Source organism: Ctenopharyngodon idella, chromosome 15 (genome assembly GCF_019924925.1).
Source record: "Ctenopharyngodon idella isolate HZGC_01 chromosome 15, HZGC01, whole genome shotgun sequence".
Classification (NCBI taxonomy): Eukaryota; Metazoa; Chordata; class Actinopteri; order Cypriniformes; family Xenocyprididae; genus Ctenopharyngodon; species Ctenopharyngodon idella.
Genome location: NC_067234.1, coordinates 21,838,701 through 21,862,381, shown reverse-complemented (window position 1 = coordinate 21,862,381; position 23,681 = coordinate 21,838,701). Strand labels below are relative to the sequence as shown.

The 23,681-nt window shown below is 36.3% G+C and overlaps 1 long non-coding RNA gene across 2 annotated transcripts in view; it reads left to right on the top strand.

The window, feature by feature from the left end:
• LOC127494972 (uncharacterized) overlaps positions 1-23,681 on the top strand; it is a 90,610-nt gene that overhangs the window by 28,315 nt on the left and 38,614 nt on the right. For both annotated transcript variants that reach the window (XR_007925022.1, XR_007925023.1), the window contains exon 2: positions 16,539-16,599. This is a non-coding gene — a long non-coding RNA (uncharacterized LOC127494972). The remainder of the gene's footprint in view (positions 1-16,538; positions 16,600-23,681) is intronic.

Below are 23,681 nucleotides of genomic sequence, written 5' to 3'. Positions count from 1 at the left end.
TGTCACTGCTGTCTTATGACCCTTTTTTTTTTTTTTTTTTTATCTGCAGATTAATCTGTCTTTTGACGCAACAATTAATAGCGGGAAACGGGAGTGTTATTGTAATGCAGTTAAAGTTTACTGTCATGTCTGATTCACTAGATTGTTGAACTGCAGCTATGACGCCAGAGACACATGTCAGAAGGTGGTAAAATGGCCAGTTGTAAGTTTAAGGTTTTAAAACAGGAAGTGACAAGTAATTTTAGGCCTTACAAAACAATTCTTAAAAGAACTTTCTCCTGAATCAGCTTCAGAACAGCTGATGTTGGTACAGCTCTACCACTTTAAATTCACGTCAGCAGGAAAGCTAATTTTAAAATGTAAGGATATGAGGAACTCTATTACTCAACCATGACTAATATTTAATTACAATTTCAAACAAACAACAACATCAAAGATCTTGAATTTAGGCACGTAGCCTCTTTCATGGAAAAAATGTGAATACCCACAGTAGACTGAAAGGGAGAGTTTGATATAAAACTAGTGATTTTTTGACGCTTTGATGGAAATTTTACTGTACCTCCCACATTAGGATGGAAACAATGGTGCTATTATGTTACTCATAATATCTTTTTCTTGGCGAGAATACAAATACATGCATCGACATGTATTTTAGGATATGACGCAATTTTAATATATGAAGTCTAGTCTAAAACCTGGTATAATAAACCTGGCACTTACTCTTAAAAGGTAAAAGGTTAGAACCTTAAAGGGTTCCGTCAAGCACTTCATATATAGAATTATTTTGAGGTTCCCATTATGGGATCACTTTATGGATTTAGTTTTAATTAGTTCATTTTGTTTTAATTCACATCTTTTTAAAATAAGTTAATTTTAAGACTTATACAGCTTTTAAACACTTTATCAGTAGAAAACAATTGAAATAACCCATTAAACATTAAATTATGCAATCATTTAAGACATTTTTTCTTATAAAGAAGCTTTTTTGCTATAAAGGGTTCTTTAAAACTAAGTCAAGAACCCTAGGGTTTTATATAGAACCTCACTTAACCTTTTTTTCCCCAAGAGTGCAGCAAAATAAGCATTTTAAGTCACTGATGATCTTTGTACTACATAAAAAATATCAAAAATACTGTCATGCTTTTCTTAAAATAGCTCAATAAAAACAGGAAGTGTATTTGCGTAGAGCTTGTTACCTCATAGAAAAAACTACCCCTCTCTACATTTTATTGTGAGTGCAAAATTAAAATTAGATTTGTACAAAGGATAGAAAGAGGAAAGACAAAGTCAAAGATCAACCGAAAGTATATCATAATATATGATCTTCTGAAGGTGGACTTTATACTAGGCCATGAAGTTGACTCACTTTAACTTATCAAGGTCTCACTGTCTAAAAGGCAATTCTGCCATTTATTTACTCTCATGCAGAGGTGTAAAGAGTATCTTTAAACCACACTTGAGTAAAAGTAAGATAACTTACAGCGAAAATGACTCCATTACAAGTTACACGTCACCAATTCCAATATGACTTGAGTAAAAGTCTTAAGGTGATGATACACAGTCGATGCTTGGGCAGTTTCCCACTGAGAATGGGCAACAAATTTATATCTGGATACTTTAGATTGACATTTGTTTCCCATTCTCAATGGGAAAGTGCCCAAGCATCATCGCTCGGCGACACTGCCTGACAACATTGCTCAAAAAGTTGCCCCGTGTATCATCACCTTTAAAGTATCTGATTTTAACACTACTTAAGTATTTTACTCATGCTGAATGTAGGCTCAAATATGCACTAGTCCCCAACACCAAAGAGACATGCCAGTGAAAAAACAAGAAACGGTTGATTTGTGAGGAAAGCAATCACGTTTATTTTCTAAAGTCAAAATAAAACTGAACATCTCACAATTGCAATAAATCGTTGACACAACAGTCTCAGTTAAGCTCAAGTGCTCAAAAAGGGCATATGTAAAGCAATATCCTTCAAAAAGTTATCTTCAATATGACGGATAAATAAAATAATGTTAAGTAAAATTAACTAGTCAAAGCCTACTTCGGCTTCGGCTTCATCAGCGGCTGCAGTCATGTCCTCAACTCCTGCGATTCAGCAACTACCTGCACATTCACGTAATGGCTTGTTTCCACCGAGCGGTATGGTTCAGTACCTAGCACAATAGTACCAATAGTACCGGCACCATAAGGGTGGAGCTACACTCACTGCAGAACGTTGACTGGTTGACAAAGAATCGTCACTTGCGCGTGCTACAAGGTGAATGACGGCTGTCTTTTCTTTTGCAGCCTTCAGCCTTTGCTCAAACAAAGCTGCTGTATGTCCTCCATTGTTGTTTACTGTCACTTTCTTCTTCACGTGAGAATGACGTTGATCGCTACTTTCCGGCATAAACTATGTCTATCAAACCACACCACTCGGTGGAAACGAGCGATAAAGTAGCCTTGTTGACAAGTTTGGTGAGTAAGGGCAAAACGCACAAGATATTGTACCTTCAATGCCCTGTAGATGGCGATATCACTTCTTCTGTAGCAGAAATAAACTTCTGCAGAAAAAGTTAGGTGCCACGCAAAATGTAATGAATAATTTCATCACAAATGTAATGGAGTACATATACTTATTTAAAAAGTCTTTGATACTTAGTAAAACTACAAAATAGCCAAAAAGATACTTAAAGCTGCAGTGCGTAAGTTTTGCCTCTTTGTCGCCATCTCTATTTGAAACCTGCAATTGCAGTTATTTGCGGAATTATCATTTTCACGTGGGTTGTGCATCGGCATTGCTCAACACGGATGAATCACGGATGTTTGCTGTCAGTCACCACATTGGTGTGGATACTGTACTTCTGAATCAGATTGTAGTCTTGGAAGTACGACCAAAATAATAATTTTCAACGGAAAATGACATCCGAAGGAGTAAGTAACTAATCTGCCACTTTCTGACCAACTGAGAAAAAAGCATAAATAGCGCTGCCAATGGTGATTAAATATAATGATCGCTTAGCTCGAATCACGCCAAACCGTGCAAATTATTATTATTGTTCTCAAATTGTTAATGTTAACAACATCAGCATTGCGTGACTATGTGTATTTAGTGTGTATTAGCATTACCTGTAGATTTCAATTTCTGTAGCCACTCTGCAGTCCGAAGTCTTTTGCTTTTGACTACTGAAGATTGTCATCTGGATTACAATCCGCCTTCAAAACGATAAGTTTAATTATTCCAGCTGCTGAGAGAAAACGCTATAATGATCCGCTACCAGCAGCATCCTCACATATAGCCTACTAGCTGGGACTCCTTCTTTCCGTTTACAAATGTGACGTAATGACGTGAAGACGAACAGCTACATGCTTGAATTTCCCGCGGAAACCCACCAGTACCGATTTTATTATAAAACATTACTACAAGCTTACTGTTGTGAATTGGGCTAAGGTAAGGAGATAGTTTTGAACACTGGCTGGTTATGTACTTGCTCAAAAATTGATTTTGGATAATTTTTTACCCAAAAAAGTTACAGACAGCAGCTTTAAGTACAGTAACTAATTACATTTACTCAAATACTTTACACCACTGTTCTCATGTTGTCACAAATAGCATACAATGAAAGTCAAAACAATTCAAAACACAATTGGACCCCATTGACTTTCTTTGTTTGGACAAAAAGTTGAGTCATACATGTTTGGAATGAAATGAGGGTGAGTAAATGATGTCAATGTATTCATATTTAAGTGAACTGTTCCTTTTAAATTTTCTGTTTATTGCATTTCTATTAGGCCCACTCAGTTTACTTGCTTTAATGTCAGTGTTTGGCCTTTCTGATCTAGGTCAGTTTTCAGTGGTATCTTTTCATCTCCTGCCTATATTGTTTCGTCATGCTATCAGAATGTACTTGTGAATCAAACGTTGCGGTAATATAAACATTTGATTAAAAACACATTATAAACACCTGCGCAATCTTAGCATGGCTGGCCAGAGTGTTTCTTTCTGTGGAAACCAGTGTCTAATTCATAGCTGTGTTATGCTGAGCTCTTGACCCACCCACGTCATGGTCTCTCCACACACAGTGGTGTGAAGATCATGCTGCACACAAAGCGCTGACCACAGCATCCTGCGCCCATTGTTGTGTGCTGGCTGCAGAGTGTGTGAGCGGCGCGGAGGAGGGACTGCAGCGTCTCAAGATCTGAAAATAACTCACAGTGGGTGCACTGGTTTTTCCTTGACCAAACATTCAGTGACCTTCCAGATGACATAGGAAGGTTTATATTGCAGATTTAAGTTACTGAATATCTCACCGACCTGTCTTTAAAAAAAAGTAGGCCTTAAAGGGATCAGCAGTACACATGTCAGTAGCACATATGGTGTAGAATGGGGTATGAATGCAGGTTAGGTGTTTGTTTAAATTAAATTTTAGTGTGTTACTCATTCTACAGTGTTTGTGCTACAAAACCACAGAGAAAACCCTACCAACCACTTAATAACATGCTAAAAACACACTGCATAGCAGCATCCTGTCAAATCGATCAATCGCGATTAATCGCATCTAACATAAAAGTTTGTTTACATAATAATATATATATATACATACACACACACAGACATATACACCGATCAGGCATAACATTATGACCAGCTTCCTAATATTGTGTTGGTCCCCCTTTTGCTGCAGTCCAGTCATCCGGCCATCCATGTGATTCATCAGACCAGGCCACCTTCTTCTATTGCTCCGTGGTCCAGTTCTGATGCTCACGTGCCCACTGTTGGCACTTTCGGCGGTGGACAGGGGTCAGCATGGGCACCTTGACTGGTCTGTGGCTATGCAGCCCCATACGCAACAAACTGCGATGCACTGTGTATTCTGACACCTTTCTATCAGAACCAGCATTAACTTCTTGAGCAGTCTGAGCTACAGTAGCTTGTCTGTTGGATCAGACCACACGGGCCAGCCCTCGCTCCCCACGTGCATCAATGAGCCTTGGCCGCCCGTGATGGTTCACCACTGTTCCTTCCTTAGACCACTTTTGATAGATACTATATATATATATATATATATATATATATATATATATAAGTAAATTAAATAATATATATACACACAAACATATATTATGTAAACACAAACTTTTACGTTGAATGGCATTAATAAACTTGACAGCACTTCCAACAACACATTATTATCAACTTTGACAGTCCTTATATGTGAATGTGAAAGAAGTGTGGTTGTATGTTAAATGAAAGTGTAACACAATGGAAAACATTCTATGGTCAGGTACTGGAATTTAAACTGAGAATTTACTCAACCCACAATATTATGAAATGATCATGATTAAACAGAACTGAAATGATCTTTCACTAAAATAAACTCTCTTTTCTTTCACACTCTCACCAGTTAATTTATTTTGTCTGCTAGCAGTATCCAACAGTGAATCATAAGAGAATCCTTGTCATTTTTTCTCTGCAAGTCGTGATCATTTCCATCACAGTATAATTTCCATCACAGGTCAAATTATGTATTGTGTTTAATAACATTCTGTGATTGAAATGACAGAGGTGGAAATGACATCTGGATAACACTAAAAAATGGATTATGCCTTTCACTCACTAAAGCTAATTTCATAGCTAATATTTTATTTATTTTAAATACATACAATGATTATGCATAAATGTTTTTGTAGCATGAATTATAACTAAATTACTCTTCCCAGTAAGGAAGTATGTGTTATTCCAATGTACCTCTGTTCCACCAAAAAAGGGAATGTGAGACTTTCTCTGGAAAGGACTGCACAGGAACTATCGTGACAGTTTCCTTCTTCTCTTGTCCAAGTTAAAATATGAATAACACTGTCTGATTTTGTTCTGATATTTACTGCAATAGTTTAAAGGTTAATTCAGTAAACATTCCCTCATTAAAAAATGAACTTTTGAAAACAATATGTTCACTCACAAAGACTACACAAAGAGTTATGTCAGTAGCATAATAAGTAAAAACTATTTTATTTTGCATGGGGCATAACTAGCTGAATATTACTGACTTTATCTCAGTGGTTCCCAACTGAGGGGTGCTGTAAGTCTAAGCGATAGTGTACAGTCAGAAGATTATGCAAAAGAAGGGTGATTTAAGACCCCACTGTGTAATTATCCCACATATTATGCAGCTATACTTGCCACATAAGTAAATAATTAAATAAATATTAATTTTACATATTTTATTACCTCAAAATGACTCGCAGTGCCAGCTTGAGTGGCCTGGTTTTAGTTGTAGTGGTTGTTGTCATGTAATAACAGACCACTAGATGGCGCAATTGAAGATTGAGAATTGAGTATTGCAGGGAGTTGTGTAAAAATCTAAATGAATGATGCATGGTTCCGCACTAAGCATGGACAAATTTGTGAAAGGACTGTCAGTGCCAGATAAACGTAAAGCAGATGATGAATCTACAAATTCACAAATACCAAAACAACATGTCTAGAACCCATTATAATCAGTGATGCTGTCTACTGGATGTGGCGCAACAAGACAAATCACCGACAGTAAACTGATGCCCTGTTCGATTTATGACGAACTGCAGCACTCTGACACAAAGTACGTGGATTTGCAATGTTTGCTTTGTCACTTCCAGTAGACAGCCTCAAGCTGTTAGGCGAGGTGCGGCCATAGCGTCCGGTGGAAAGACAAGAAAAAATGACGAGGCATATCTCGCCCCCGTATTCACCAGTACAATGGTGGGTAATGAAGAGAGACCACAGTGTGTTGCATGCCTCAAAATATTAGCTTCTGTCAATATGAAGCAGAACAAGTTAAGACTCCACCTAGGCCCTGTTTACATCTGGTATTAAGATGTGTTTTTTTTGTCGATCTGATCACAAGTAGACGAGGAAGACACATACCCGTTTACACCTGGTGTTTTAATCTGTCTCTTTTGTTCACTTTCAACCACTTCTGTCCTGATTTGTTCGAGGGGAGGGTCTATGGGCAGGTAAATGTATGGGTTTTTTCAGATCTTGCGATCTAATGGACAAAATAAGCTCGTACAATTTAGATATGAATGCGCACAGAGATGAGCGCACCTAAAAAAAAAAAACATACGGAGAGCAGCAGCTTTCGTTTCTGCTCTGATAGCTACAAGACCACGCTGAACGCTGTGAGTGTGTGTTAGAAATCAGGAATGGTGAGAGAACATTGTGCTTGGTACATTTTTCGTCTTCAAACCAAACTTGGGTCTTCAGCTGACAAAGTTTAAGTCCCATCTGGCTAGTGCGCTTCCCATGATGTTTACGCATTAGGTCAGTAGGCGAAGGTCTTTTGCGGCTGTTCGAGCGCATTCGACCACGAGTGTTTACACTACGAAAACAATCCGGTCAAGCGCGTTTTCGACTTCCTCTCCAATTGGTCAAAAGCTCAAAATGTTTTACACTCCGTTTACACCTGTATTTAGATTCGTCCTCTTGTGATCCAATTGACCAAAACGCATTTTAATACCTAGTTGTAAACAGGGCCTTAGAGACTAAACATCACAAACACAAAGAGAACGTATAAAATACCCCCCCTATAATCAGACACTTTCTTTCACAGAATAAATTATACATGGCTAATTGCTAATACTACTGCTCCACTGTTAGTTCGATAACTGAAAACCTTCACTGTTGCGTTATGCTGTCTCCACACCACTAGGTGGCAATATAAGACGTGTCATTTCAGTTTGCGCAAAAACATTACTGGGTGCAACTCCAGGATGCAGCACCGATGTTAAATCGTCCATTCTACTACAAGACAGTAGATCATCAAACCATTTTAACCAGCTGAGCGGGTGGAAGTCATTTTTGAGGTGGAGGGGTAATGGAGAGCAATGAGTTGAAGGAGAGATCAGTTATTCTGGGCCCATTTCTCTTCCTGCCCCGTTGTTTGATGAGAGTGGCTTTACCTCAGACCTCAGCAATGTCTCTGTACAATTGGGTTGTTTAAACAGGCACATTCATAAGCCTGCCAGCACAAGACACACATTTCAAACAAACAAGTCAATGACAGCATGTTTAAACTGCCGTTCCATTTGCAATTTCTTCCAAGCCAATGGCCTTCTTCTTCTTTTACATTGCCATTAACACTGAGATTAGACCTTGAAACACATGAGTGGTTTATTAAAATACAGGTTTCGATACACAGATCTCGAGTGTTTTTACAAGAAATGAATGTGAAACGAGTTTATTCACCGGAGTGTGGGTTTTATTTGTTTAATATAAAGCTCTCATTTAGAGAAAAGACCTTTTGTGCCAGTTTTCCTTGTGTTCCTTCACTGGCGGGGGATTGTGTGGTTGGAAACTGCAGCTTTGGTCTACGGCCCACATTCCCACATGTGCAGGAATCCCACTATTCCGCCAGCCACGTAAATACGGATGGCATAAAGATGATGGTGTGGGATAGATTCAGATTGTGGACAGGAAATCAGGGGATTGGGTTTCTGAATCTTTCTTGGCTTTTGGTAAAATGGTCTCAAGGGTGCAATCTGTCTGTATTGGAAAACCTAGTCTTGGAAAGATATTGTATATACAAAGTCTTAATACGTAAATACTTCAAGATACATAGAGTGTAGAGTGGCCAGAATTTAGACGCTTTTGGGCATTCAAATCACACTTACAATTGTCTGAATTTCACTATATTAGATGCAGAATATTAAAAAAATAAAACAGAAAATAATTATGATTTTTTATCTCAAAATTCAGACTTTTTCCCCCCACAATTGCGAGATTATATCTCACAATAAATTATAAACTCATACTTGTGAGTTTACATTTCGAGAATGTTGGTAACCAGACAGTTGAAGGTTTCCATCGACCGTAGTATTTTTTTTCCCCCCTACTATGGAAGTCAATGGCTACCGTAAACTGTCTGCTTTCCGACATTCTTCAAAATATCTTCTTTTGTGTTCAACAGAAGAAAGAAACTCATACAGGTTTGGAACAACTTGAGGGTGAGTAAATGATGACAAAATTTCATTTTTGGGTGAACTATCCCTTAAAGACCATTTTTGTGATTTTTCTATTGTCTCATGAAAAATGTATTTAAAAAGCTGGTTTTATATTTTGTTGTTTAATGCAATTACATTATATATTTGTAAAAAAAAAAATATATTTAAATACTTTTTTTTCCTTTTTTTTTTTTTTTTGCGGTCAAATATTAGAAAACACTAAAAATGAGACATTAGAGAAATTCGTTGATGTCATTGTCTAGGTCTTTGAACGTGTGGTTAGATGCATTCACATTGAGTGTATTTGAGAATGTTACCACAGCTCTGCTCAGTGTGCAATGATGTTGATGCGCAAAAAGACCTCAAATGTCAAGAGAGTTGTTAAACAGCATGGTTGAGTCATTTCTGTATTCACTATCGTGCAGACAGATAGAGGGGGGCATTGTGTGCCTGCCCCCATGGAAGGGACTTTGAGCTCAGCGGATGTCGGCAACACATCTGAATCACACTGTCCCCCATTCAGTTGAACCAAAGCGTGTTCAAAGATCTTCGATACATTTAGATGGAAAGAACAGTGTACAGTATAGGCCAAATTGCCATTTGAACCAGTGCAAGAATTCATAAACGTCATCGATGTTATTTTCAATTTCCAGTTTACGTATTAGCACTGACATTTTTTTACACAGAAATTTCACACTGGGAAATATAAATCTAGCAGAAAGTGTTGGACATATTTTAAACACTTAAAACTTATGGTATTACATTTAATTAGAGGACTACAAGTATATCATGTAAACTGTAAAAGCTTTGTTAAACTGCATCCGTCCTTCCTGATGTTTGCTTTCTTGTTATCCTAAAGGAACAATTCTGACATCGGTTATTCACCCTAGTGTCATTCCAAACCCATTTAACTTTTTTTTTTTTTTTCAAGTTTTAAAGTGAAAAATATGCATTAGTATTAATCACATAACTGTTCATTAACTGGGTCACTGAGTCACTTGAGAACCAGATCAGTTTGATTTGTGAACTGGAAAAAACAATTCAATTAGAAGATTCAAATCAAAAGAGCATTTCATTTATGAACTCTTGTTTTATTATTTCGTGAATTATGTTTTAAAGGGATAGTTCACCCAAAAATGAAAATTCTATCATCATTTACTCATCCTCAAGTTGTTCCAAACCTGTATGAGTTTCTTTCTTCTGCTGAACACAGAAGAACATATTTTGAATAATGTTGGTGACCAAACAGTCAATGGGCCCCATTGACTTCCATAGTGTGGAGGAAAAAAAAGTCAACGTGGCCCATCAACTATTTGGTCAACCTTAAAAAAATCAGAAATTTACCTCATGTGTAACAAAAAAGTGAGTAAATGATGCCAGAATTTTCATTTCATTTTAGTCTGGGAGAACTATTCCTTTAAGACATCATCACTTTTAAATATGATGTCTACTTTGACTTTTCATAGTAGAGACCTTTCGAGAAAGTTACGCTCTGTCCACCACATGAAGATGTTTTATTATACCTCTCTGTTGACCTTAATGTCATGTACAGTATGAATTACATGACCTAGATCACATCTTCCAGCGGCTGTGAGCAGGGCTTCTTTGTTCCATGTGGGGGCTTGTTTTTAAATCTAAAAATAACCATAGGGGTGAGTGGTTTCCATCCCCATGTCTCACTGTCTTTGAGTTTAAGATGAAGTGTTGATGGAAAATGAAAGAAAAAGATTAAAGAAAGAGAAAAATCCCCAAAATTTTATATCATATCTGCTTAAAAGATATGACGATTCTCGTATTATTTATCAAGCTTTGTCTACATTTTTACATTAAATAATCCCTCAAAACATACCAATATTGCAATGATTTCAGGTATTACTCAAAGGTAATGTTTTTAGACTGTCTGAATCATTGCCGCTGTATGAGTATATTTCTCATAGTGAGAGATGTCAGAGTGAAAGTACAGTCAAATTAGCATATACTCAATGAATATTGAGCTCAACTGACACTTTTTTATTTAAGAACACAATCCTAATGAGTAAATTAATGTGACTAAGTTTTAAAACAAGTTCCAAAAATCCACACTTATTAAAACAATCATTTCATTTTTTTTTTTTTTAAATGATTGTTTATTCATTTATTTCTTTATTTATAATGCACTTTACAACTACTTTATAGCTAAAGTGCTGTACAATAATGTGAAAATTCAAAGGACAAAAAACAAACAAACACCATGATATTTTTTAATGTTTAAAAAAAAAAAAAAGATGAATTACATTAGGCTTTTTTAAAAACTTTTTTAATATAAAAATATAATCACAAAAGAAAATTGTAACACTTTATAATAAGGCCTTACAGTATTAGTTTAACATTAGTTAATGCATTAACATTAACTAACTATTGTGAGATATAAAGTCAGAATTGTGAGATATAAACTGGCAATTCTGAGAAAAAAATGTCAGTCTTTTTTTCCTCAGAATTGGACTTTATAACTTGCCATTGCGAGTTTATATCTCACAATTCTGAGAAAAAGATGCACATTTATATCTGCAATTCTCTAACTTTATTTCTCAAAATTGTGAGTTTATATCTTGCAATTCTGACTTCTTTTCTCAGAATTGCAAGACATAAACTTGGAATTGTGAGAAAAAAGTCAGAATTGTGAGATAAAAGTTGCAATTACCTTTTTTATTTATTATTTAGTGGCAGAAACAATATTCCATACATGTCAGCTGAGGTCCATTAAATAATATTTACAGTTACAATTCTTTTTTTTTTTTTTTTAATAAATGTTGAAATTAACTATGCCTTAGTATTTTTTTATTGTTAATTCATGTTATCTAATGTAGTTAATGAAACCTTATTGTAAAATTTCCTTTCTATCAATCTTTTTTTATATCATTTTATTCTTTTTCTCACAGGCCAATAACAATGTAAAGATAATAAAAAGTTTTACGGATTAGCAGGAACTAATAAACTCCATGTGATTTTACAGCATGATGTTTAATTCTTCAGTATTGTCCTCAGGTTTAGGCTTGTATTTTTGCCTGAGGTTCGTTTTAAAACTGTCAAACACGGCAAGATGTATTGGCTGTTTGCGTACATATCCGTGGTTAAATAACCAACTGAAAACATACTTGTTATATGAGCACATTTTATTATGCTTATCGACACTGCCAAGAAATGTTATTTAATCATATGTCAGTATTTATTTGTGACGGTATAACAGATTTAGCATTAGGTCCAAAGAGAAAGACTAAACAGTCCATATTTTGTGTAAAGCTCTGAAGACCAGCTGAAGACTAACGGTGCATTCCAGTGAAAATAGTCAAACCAGAACCAGCCCGCTTCATTCCTGCATTACATTTCATTGCTTTTTCGCTGTGCCTATGACAGGCCTCCCAAGAGTGAAAACCATCCAAAGGTTGTTTGGATATTTAATTTAAGGCAGGGACTTTGCAGGAAAGCAGGCTGTAAAATCCCTCTCCAAGTTGTATTGTTCAAACTCAAACATATTTTAAATTCCCCTAAGTGGACGAGGCTCCTAACAAAAATAAATCAGTACGGCGCATGAGTGAACGCTTTATTTTAGTGCTCTTTTAACTTCCCTCTTTAGCGAGGTGTGTGGTGTTGACGTTGGATCAGGTTTTGTCATTACAGGTGCTGCAGGTTGTACGTTGTATCTGGCTGTCAAGTGGTAAAAGCGTAACATTTTTCAAACCCTGCCACCCCCCAAGGTTTACCGAGGCCATCCAGAGCGCAGGGCGTTGTTGCCGGAGACTTCCTTAACATGCACATTCCAGACAGTGGCCCTCTTCGCTGTCTTACAGCCATTTCATATTGTTTTCTCTAAAAATATTCAAGCTGCCATTTGTACAACTTAAGTCAAGAAGGTGTATGTATATCAGGGGTGTCCTGCAGATTTTAGCTCCAAACCGAATCAAACACACCTGAACCAGCTAATCATGGTGTTTAGGGCTGCTTGATAATTACAGACAGGTGTGTTGGAGCAGGGTTGGAACTGGACAGTAGCCCTCCAGGACCAAGGTTGGATACCCCTGATGTATATCATTCAAAAGTTTGGGATCAGTAGGCTGAAAGTGATTTTTTTTTTTTTTTTTTTAAAGAGAGAGAGAGAAATTAATACTCATATTTAACAAGGACACATTAAATTGATGAAAAGTGAAATACATTTATTATAATGTTACAAATGATTTCTATTTCAAATTTCTGGTCATCAAAGTATCCAGAAAAAAAAAATGCATCACGGTTTCCTCAAAAATATTAAGCAGTTTTCAACATTGATATTAATAAAAATGTTTATTGAGCAGCAAATTAGCATATTAGAATGATTTTTGAAGGATCATGGGTAACACTTTACAATAAGGTTCATTAGTTAAACATTAGTTAATATATTAACTAACATGAACTAACCATGAGCAATACATTTGTTACTGTGTTTACTAATCTTCGTTAACGTTAGTTAATGAAAATACAGTTGTTCATTGTTTGTTCATGTTAGTTCAAAGTGCATTAACTAATGTTAACAAGATTTTAATAATGTATTAGTAAATGTTGAAATTAACATGAACAAAGATTAATAAATGCTGTATAAGTGCAGTTCATTATTAGTCAATGTAACTAATGCAGTTAACTAGTGTTAACTAATGATCCTTACTGTAAAGTGTTACTGGATCATGTGACACTGAAGACTGAAGTAATGATGCTGAAAATTCAGTTTTGCCGTCAGAAAAAATTACATTCTAAAATTTGATGTTATTTTGAATTTTAATAATATTTCACAATTTGGTTACACTTTACAATAAGGTTCCATTTGTTAACATTCATTAGTTAACATGAACTAACAAAGAAAAATACTTCTAGAGCATTTATTAATCTTTGTTAATGTTAATTTTAACATTTAATAATACATTATTGAAGACAAAGGTTTTATCTGTTAATACTGTTTAACAAACCCGAGCTGAACTCACAATGAACAGTTGTAGTTTATTAACTACGGTTAACAAAGATTAATAAATACGGTAACACTTTACAATAAGGTTCATTAGTTAAACATTAGTTAACGTATTATGAACTAACCATGATCAATACATTTGTTACTGTATTTACTAATCTTCATTAATGTTAGTTAATGAAAATACAGTTGTTCATTGTTTGTTCATGTTAGCTCACAGTGCATTAACTAATGTTAACAAGATTTTAATAATGTATTAGTAAATGTTAAATTAACATTAACAAAGATTAATAAATGCTGTATAAGTGCGGTTCATTATTAGTTTGTGTTAACTAATGTAGTTAACTAATGTTAACTAATGAACCTTATTGTAAAGTGTTACCATAAATACTGTAACAAATGCTCATTGTTAGTTAATGCATTAACTAATGTTAACTAATGGGACCTTATTGTAAAGTGTTTAATAAAAGCAGCCTTGGTGAGCATAAGAAACTTTTTCAAAAATTGACCCCAAACTTTTGGACCAGCAACACTTAATCAAGATATGACGCATGACAAACATTACATCAAAGCATGGATTGTTTTGAAAAATTGACGCAAATTGTTTTCATATGTGTTAAAGTTGACATTTACATTGACATAAAGTGGAAGGATTCACTGATGTATTCGCGCAGAGGCGTAAAAACCGTTACAGGAAGTTAAAAATGATGCTCAAAACCATCAAAGAGTGGCTTTCACAGGAACACAAGTGTAATCAATAGATTTTTTTGTTTGTTTCTTAGGTCTTATAACTGAATGTCTCATATCAGAATGCACATGTTTAGTGTTTAGAGGGCAGAAAAAAACCCTCACAGTCAATCATGCACACTACGGTCTCCATTCAAGCTTACGGGGACACAGGTGTGCGGCTGGTGGCGAAGAGGAAACCACAAGCTCTGCAGATGCAGAACAGTTACACAAATGAAAGGCATTGTTTTAAATGCTACTGTAGTGGCAAAAGTTGAATAAAATGCCTGCTTTAGAGTTTGATGAGGTATAAAAACCTGTTGTTGTGACAGTTTTTTGGGCCTTGGGAATTAAGCATACAGCCTGGCAGCTGTAGTACGTCACTGATGGCACATTTTGCGGTTAAATGTCACCTCGTGCTGTTTTTGTAATTTCAAGAGTAGATGTGAAAACTGAAGCTAAACATACAGTACTTGCAGGAAATGACTCAATTACTAGTATTTGCATATAGTTTTCCCCTCGCAATACTGTTTATGGAGTTTAGTTGAAGGGGTCCCACACAGACTGTGTTTAATGACATCAAAATGAGGGAGATTTTTGTTGTGTGTGTGTATTTGTGTGTGTGTGTGTGTGTGTGTGTGTATTATATATATATATATATATATATATGTTCATGTTAGTTCACAGTGTAGGCTATTAACTAATGTTAACAGATACAACTTTTGATCTTAAAATGTAGGATTAGTAAATGTTGATATTAACATTAAGGGCCCTATTTTAACGATTTAAGCGCTTGGTCTAAAGCACACGGTGCAAGTGCACTTAGGGCGTGTCCAAATCCACTTTTGCTAGTTTACCGACGGAAAAAAGGCGCATGGTCCAAAAGGGTTATACCTAGTCTCTTAATGAGTCATGGGTGCGTTTTTTATTTTTAATATTTCGCGTGTTTGTGTGCTGCTGCGCATCCCTGCGTGTGTAATAAGCAGAGTGTACGCGTGTTGTGCCCCTGCTTATAAGCAAAAAAAATAAAATAAAAATAAAATAAATAAATATTGCGGCATTGACTTTAGACCAGGTTTTAGTTGGTTAATGGCGAGGTCATTTTCAGTTGCCTCAAAATAGCAACACGCCAACAATGCGTCTGAACACACCTCGTTTTCAGACCAGCATGCCCATGGGCGCACAAATTTAAACAACGTGGCGCAGGATGTGAAAATGATAACTGCGTCGAGCTGAAACTAGCAAACAACTTGCGCCGGGTGTGTGACAGGGCCCTAAAAGTGCAGTATGTACTATTGACAGCTAGTGGTTGAAATGGGTACTGCACTCCAAATTCAAAACATTGGAGAGAGTTGTTTGCCATGCCCCCTCCTCATGAGACTTGAAGCTCATGTGGATTGCCAGATTGAGGACACGCAACAGGAACAAGCGCAAGTGACCCTTTGCAAAGACCCGCCCCCTTAGTTACTGTTGCTTTTTTCCGACACGCCATGGCGCTCTCACACCACACATAATGTTCTCACAGAGTGAAAAATACATCGCAGTGCAAAGAGGACACTGACAACGTGCCAACAGACAAGACAGAGCAGGTTACTTTTGGTATGAAATAAAGAAATTAAAAAAAAATGTTTAGAAATTGTGGCTCTTTAATGTGCTGTGACAGATAGCTGTTGCTAAGTGAACCGATCACCTCTTCCTAGCTGTAGCATGAAATAATCATGAATGAACATCAGAAGGCATGTTATTTCAGCCATGGAAAGACATCAATACACATTGTACAAGTTCAAGTCCTCCAACTTTAATCTACTAACTCTCCTGTCTTGTTTGTTTGTCTGACAAAATGGTGGATTCGGCATTATGATTGGTCAAATAGCCTGTCACTCAAACTCCTGGCGAAGGGTGAACTGAGAATGGAAGGCGCCGAGACTGACAATGTAAGTAGATGAGTTGATTTATCTGTGTTTTAATATACCTCTGGTCATAGAGTTTTTTAAATGGATGCCGAGGCATTTCAAATAACTGGCTGTAGACTTTTCTATCTATGTATCCTTCTATCCATCAATCTGCACACACACACATATACATACATACATACACACACACACGCACACACACACGCACGCACGCACACGCACACACACACACACATATATTTACACTATATTGCCAAAAGTTTTGGGACGCCTGCCTTTACATGCACATGAACTTTAATGACATCTGATTCTTAATCCGTAGGGTTTAATATGGAGTTGGCCCACCCTTTGCAGCTATAACAGCCTCAACTCTTCTGGGAAGGCTTTCCACAAGGTTTAGGAGTGTGTTTATTGGAAATTTGAAAAAAAAAAAATTGGAAGCGCATTTGTGAGGTCAGGCAGTGATGTTGGCAAGAAGGCCTGGCTCGCAGTCTCCGCTCTAATTCATCCCGAAGGTGTTCTATCGGGTTGAGGTCAGGACTCTGTGCAGGCCAGTCAAGTTCCTCCACACCAAACTCGCTCATCCATGTCTTTATGGACCTTGCTTTGTGGACTGGTGCGCAGTCATGTTGGAACAGGAAGGGGCCATCCCCAAACTGTTCCCACAAAGTTAGGAGCATGAAATTGTCCAAAATGTCTTGGTATGCTAAAGCATTAAAAGTTCCTTTCACTGAAACCCATTCCATGAAGCTCTCTATGCACTTTTCTTGACCTAATCTGAAGGCCACACAAAGTTTGGAGGTCTGTAGCTGTTGACTCTGCAGAAAGTTGGCAACTTCTGCGCACTGTGTGCCTCAGCATGCGCTGATGCCGCTCTGTGATTTTACGTCACCTATCACTTCGTGGCTGAGTTGCTGTTGTTCCCAATTGCTTCCACTTTGTTATGATACCACTAACAGTTGACTGTAGAATATTTAGTAGTGAGGAAATTTCACAAATGGACTTATTGCACAGGTGGCAACCTATCACGGTACCACGCTTGAATTCACTGAGCTCCTGAGAGCGACCCATTCTTTCACAAATGTTTGTAGAAGCAGTCTGCATGCCTAGGTGCTTGATTTTATACACCTGTGGCCATGGAAGTGATTGGAACACTTGAATTCAGTGATTTGGAGGGGTGTCCCAATACTTTTGGCAATATAGTGTGTGTGTATACATATATATATATATATATATATAGAAGCCATATAATAAGTAGGATCTTTTACAGTTAAATGGATAATATCTGCATTAATGTTGATTAATTTTGCAACCGTTTATTTATTTTGCAATATGTTTCTTTCATATTGTTCTTTATAAATGGGAAAGAAAAAATATGCACAGCCCTTTTTCCATTGGGAAACTGCTGAAAGTCTTGGAGGTCAGAGAAACTGAGTGCCCAGCCCAAGCGGTTATAGAAAAGCATCAGATTTACATTTAATCTGACAGCAGCACAACAATGTTGTTTGTTAGTAAAACCCTGCATGGTTTACTATCACACCTATAGCTTCCAGCACTGACATTACAGTAAGGAACGAGGAAAAACAGATGACAAATGACAGCAAAGTATGTAAATTCAAACATGAAACTTTTGACCTCTACACTCATATTCTGACAGCAGCAGCTGAGATCCTGTCACATATCAAACTGTCACGATATGCGTTCCTGGTTTTTTTAACCACACACGTAGGGAATATCTGCATATTTGACAGGTTTGAGTCATACAGGCATCATTTAACTCTTTGAGCACTTCCTGGCAGTTGGGTTAGGGGTAAGCCCTGATAGAACAAGGGGATGAATCAGAAAACTAGTCACATAAGAGGTTGTTTTCATGAGGTTGACCTGCTAAATGTACAGAGTGTCTTTTCACACCCTAAAGAGCACAAATGAAGAAACGTGCATTTCGCGTAAGATGCAAATCTGCTTTCCTATTAATGATTGTGAATGCAAAGGATGGTTGATCTATAGTTTGTCAGGGATGATTCATTTGTTCTGATATATATCTGTGTAAAACCTGTATGACTGAGATCAGGAGTGGTGTACAAGCAGCAGGGGTTAAATTTACATCCACAGGAAACACAGGAAACTTGATGTGAAAATCGAGAAGTGGAACTACAGCTACAGGGCCATCTAGTGGGGTCCAACGGTCCTCAAGTAAAAATGATTTTTTTTTCTTCTTATAGATATAGTTAAATTACTTACAAATAGCACTACTGTTCAAATGTTTGAGGTCAGTATGTTTTTTTGTTTTTGTTTTTTTTTTAAGAAATTATTACTTTTATTCAGCAAGGATGCATTAAATTGATCCAGCATGACACTATAAAGACATTTATAATATTATAATACATACAATTCATTCAAATGCATAAGCATATTAAGAAGCATGACTGTGTTCAACATTGATAATAATAAGCATATATTAAATATTAGAATGATTTCTGAAGGACCATGTGACACTGAAGACTGGAGTAATGATGCTGAAAATTCAGCTTTGCATCAAAGGAATAAATTACATTTTAAAATATATTCAAATATACAACAGTTATTTTACATTGTAATAATAATTTGACAATATTTTTCTTGTATTTTTGGATACAAGAAAAAAAAAAACTTCCACACGCATAACTTTTGCTACGGTTACGCCTGTCGTTTACACTACTCTTTTCGACCCTCGATAACGGACACTTTTAAAAACGCTGCAGAGCCCATTTAGTTTGAAAACGCCAGGGGTTTGTTTTTCAGTGTAAACAGAGCAAAACGGAGACTTTTTAAAATGGCTGCCCATGTTCGCTCTGCGTATCCTTGACGACCGTGTAAACAATAACATGGAGACTGATCTTTGCTGGCTTTGTTGTCAATTTTAGCAGCCACTGTGCAGTTAAACTCTAGCTGCGTCTGAAATCGAATACTTCTCTACTATATAGTACGCGAAAAACAGTATGCGAACAGAGTACTATGTCCGAATTTACAGTATTCGAAAAACAGTAGATGAAAAGTAACCCGGATTACTTACTACTTCCGCATACGATGGACACTTTACTATCCCATGAGGCCACAGGAGGGGATTTGTGAATGGAGTTGGTAGGTCATGTGACAGTAACAACATGGCGGATGTAGTACGTCCGAATTCATTCATACTACACGCATTCGTACTATAATTCGTACTATATTCGTACTATTCGTAAATTTAAATGTAGTACCTACTCAACAGTACGCGATTGCGGACACTGCATTTTTTTTTAATACTGCATACCTACATTCGCAAGAGGCAACTGTTTACACTTGTACGCGTATGCCCAGTGTGCATGAACGGTCATGTGACATGCGTTTTCGGCCATGTAGTGTAGACAGAGATCATTTCTGAAACGCTGTGGAAACGCCAGCATAGACGAGGATCGTTTTCATTTTAAAACGTCATTTTAAAACAACGCACTAGTGTAAAGGGGGCCTGAGTGAAGATTTGAACTGAAAAATTTACACATTTTAGAATGTTGCAGTATTTAGTTTGTACAAGAAATAGTGCAGAATCTGAAATCTTTTTATCATTTTACATCATAATTTTAATTTTGCTTAAATTTTTTAAAATGCAATTTTATTTCCAGTTCCAAAAAAAAAAAAAAAAAAAAAAAAATCTGATTTTTAATGTGTATATAATGTCTATATAAGAGTATATAGTGACTGATTTCTTGAGAACGCTTAATTTCAGCAAGTACTACACAGAACACATACTTGCTTAATCTAAAAGTCTATTGTGCCACAAAACTGATCAAATAACCATAATGAAAAAAAGACACACAGCTGTTACTTTCTGCAATATTCAAAGCCTTTAGATAATTATCATGTAAGGATTTTAAGACTCATTTTTAGGAAGAAAAAAAAAATGAAGAAAACTGTGCGAGAATCCATAAAAAAAAAAAAAAAAAAAAAAAAGTCAGAAATGAAAATCCACAAAAAGTTCTCAGACATCTCTCAGCAACATTTACGGGCAGTAATGCGCAATATGGGTTACAACTGCACATAAATTCCTCTGACAAAGCGAGTATCTGTGGCTCCCTTTAAGCAAAATGCTGGGAAACTCAGATTTGTCTGTTACTCAACACTCTTACATGTACCAGTAGAAGTCTTTGGGTTTCTTAGCAACCTTACATTTCTCATATCCCACCCACAACAATGAGAAATGGGAGGCACTGTGACACTGATATGTGGGATTGTCTGACTTCCCTATCTAGCTTTAACATCTCAGCAATTCCGTAATTGTTTCCCATCATAAAATTATATATATATATATATATATATATATATATATATATAAAATTGTTTAACACACTTACACTTAAAAGATTATACATCAAGCTACCTTCGTGTTTGGACCAGTACACTAAGTGTCAAGTACATTGAACCCTAAACAGCACGTTTTGTACTGGCAATGAAGTGTTTTCTCTGGTTTTGCCATGTGAAAATCTTCTGTCTACCCAGAACTTCTGCTAACTCAGTCTCTGACATCATCAGTGACACAAGCCATTGCAGCATTCATGATGTCAGTTATTTGCAGTATTTGCAGTTGAGTGTATAGACCTACATGTCGCAAGATGCTGCAGACTGTCATTTACCATACATTCGAACCCACATTTACCAAACGTCCATGCCCACAGTGGTTTACACGGCCTCTGAGATACTTCTGTTTCTCTGTCTACAAGACCGTGAATTCGAACCATATTTTAACATTTTGATGTATGTGCGAAACTGTAACTACTCTAAGCCACTGATAAGTTTAATATATATATATATATATATATATATATATATATATAAGGTGTTATTGTGTGAAGTGTGGGAATATGTGATTCATTCTGTTCGGTTTAGTTCTCGCTCACAGTCATCAGGGCGGGAAGTCAAACCATAAGTCACTTCTAGTGAATGCTTCCAATGTAAACAGCAATAGCCCTGTTGGAAAAATATCAGCTGACAAATAAGATTAGATGATATTCTGCGTCTGTGTCTTGTGGTTTCAATGTTGTGTATGTGAGCGCTCTCGCATGCACGTACGGTCGCCCGTGATGGTGTGAAACTGTGCTGAAAAGATCTTCCAGGAAATAAGAGCACATACATCACGTTTCACTGTGACTCATTTGTCCACTAATTTTCAGTATCGAGACTATACTGAACGAGACCTAAAGACTCGTTTTTCAAATGTTTAATGAAGCTGATATCATCCAAATGCAGTTTATCTTCAGATACAGCTTAATTTTTGTTAAATTTAGTACATTTACTGCATAAACAGTTCTCGGATAAAAGGCTTTTGTGAATTAGCATTTAGGCTAGTGCATGACTAGCTATTCATTTTACCCCACAACTTCACTATTGTAGCCATTCAAGGTCTTTTAGGCCATTCAAATCCTACTTTGCTTTGAGATGAAGGGAACAAGGCAGTGTCAACAGAGACAAGTAGGCCTACTGTGGTCTTCATAAATGGCATATATGATACAGTATATGGCTTCAGAGTGGCTTTATTTGTTGCTGTCTAAAGGGAGACTGTGATACCAGGGGGAAACAGTAGAGGGCACTGATGCTCTTTCTCTTCTTCCACTAGGATAAAGAAAACTGCTCTTGGGAATTCCGTTGCAGATGTATGGCACACTCGACTTATACCTACTGTAGGCACACATGCATCCACAAAATTAGATCATTTGCTATTCATAAAATTCTATTCTTTCACCATCGCAGTGACTGTTTGTTTATTAGTATTTTTGCTAATTTGACTGTTTCCAGGTAAAAAAAAAATGTGTAGTAATATCAGCTCTGTTTAGCACATTTTAGTATAGAATTCCATGTATTTCCTCTCAAATTTTACACATAAAATGTTAAAAAAAAAAGAAAAAAGAAAAAAATGAAGAAGCAAATGTCAAGATTCCATTTGGGCCTAGTTTTACCTAATAAATGATTACTTAAAGCTGCAGTCTGTACATTTTTTTTAGTTAAAAATTATCCAAAATCAATTGTTGAGCAAGTACATAACCAGCCAGTGTTCAAAACTATCTCCTTACCTTAGCTCGATTCACAACAGTAAGCTTGTAATAATGTTTTCTAATAAGAGCGGTACTGGTGGGTTTCCGTAGGAAATTCAAACATGCAGCCGTTCGTCTTTGTGTCATTACATCACGTCTGTTTACATAAAGAAGGTGTCCCAGCTAGTAGGCTATATGGCATGTGAGGATTTAAAATTAAACTTATCATTTTGATGGCGGATTGTAATCCAGAAAGGTCCAAATGACAATCGTCAGTGACAGCCGGAGATTCACCCGTAGTCAAAAGCAAAAGACTTCAGACTGAGGAGTGGCTACAGAAATTTAAATCTACAGGTAACGCTAATACACACTAAATACACATAGTCTCACAATGCTGATGTTGTTAAAATTAACAATCTGAGAACAAAGTATAACAATTGCACGGTTTGACGTGATCTGAGCTAAGCGATTGTTAGATTTAAGCTTTTTTTCTCAGTTGGTCTGAAAATAAGTGGCAGATATGTTACTTACTTGTTCAGATGACATTTTCCGGTGAAAATTCTTATTTTGGTCATATTTTCAAGACGTAGTATCTGTGATTCCGAAGTACAGTATCCACAACATTTTGCAAACATTAGATTCATCCGCGCTGAGGAGCTGTGCTGACGCACAAGCCACGTAAAGATGATAATTCCACAAATAATTGCAAATGCAGGTTTCAAACAGAGATGGCGACAAAGAGGCAAAACTTATGGACTGCAGCTTTAAATGTTATTAAAATAAAAAAATTAAATAAATAAGTTTAAGTTGAGAGAGTACAATAACTAAAACTAAACCTGAAAGAAAAATCAATTAAAGCAAAATAGAAATATTTAATATAAACAAAAATCAAATAAAAATGAAAAATATGACTAAAACACAATAAGGTCTCATTTGTTAACATGAACTAACAATGAGCAACATATTTTTCTTTACATTTATTAACCTTTGATAATGAGAGTTAATAAAAATGTTTTATGTGTAGAAACTTTTGATCTTAAAAAAACTGTATTCGTAAAC